The sequence below is a fragment of the Octopus bimaculoides genome, chromosome 5, assembly GCF_001194135.2.
Source record: "Octopus bimaculoides isolate UCB-OBI-ISO-001 chromosome 5, ASM119413v2, whole genome shotgun sequence".
Lineage (NCBI taxonomy): Eukaryota > Metazoa > Mollusca > Cephalopoda > Octopoda > Octopodidae > Octopus > Octopus bimaculoides.
The window spans coordinates 120937931-120938788 of NC_068985.1; the positions used below are offsets into that span (position 1 = coordinate 120937931).

General features: G+C 33.2%; 1 protein-coding gene across 6 annotated transcripts in view; it reads left to right on the plus strand.

The window, feature by feature from the left end:
• Nucleotides 1-858, plus strand: part of LOC106884390 (uncharacterized) — a 628567-nt gene that overhangs the window by 210674 nt on the left and 417035 nt on the right. The window lies entirely within an intron of this gene.

The following is an 858-nucleotide window of genomic DNA, read 5'->3' on the forward strand; positions in this document are numbered from 1 at the left end:
GAGAGATAAATATTTCTAAGAAATCAAATCTCTTAAGGAATGTATCCTGCTTTTATAAACTGACTGTAAAACTACTACTTTATCTATTTCTGAATATGTGTACAAGAGTATGTAAGTATGAATGTGTGTACGTGCATATGAATGTGTGTACGTGCATATGAATGCTTGTAAGGCTGTTAGGTACATACGTATGAAACTGTATGTATATATATATATATATATATTGGCATAAATATGTTTATGCAGTTCCATGAATATATCAAATATCAAAACTATGATTCCTATAATGGATACAGACACGGACCAAGATAAGGACGGACGTTCTAAAGGTTTTTAGATAAATACATATATATATAGAGGGAGAGAAAGAAAGAGAACGACAGGGAAATTGATAGAAAGACAGACAGACAGACAGACAGACAGACAGACAGACAGACAGACAGATAGATAGATAGACAGACAGGCAAGCAAACAGATTGACAGATAGATAGACAAGCAGATAATATCACAGACAGACAGACAGGTAGATAGACAGATAGATGCATAGATATATAAATAGGTACATACGTACGTACATAGATAGATAGATAGATAGATAGATAGATAGATAGATAGATAGATAGATAGATAGATAGATAGGCAGAACGCTAATGCATTCAGTATGATCCATACATGAATACTAATAGACATAGCTGAATGAAGAAACGGACGACCATACACACTTATGAGGATCTATTTTCCTACAGAAAGCCTATGCTTATTCATGTGTGTGTGTGTGTGTGTGTGTGTGTGTGTGTGTGTGTGTGTGTGTGTGTGTGCTTACACATATATATATATATATATATATATATATATATA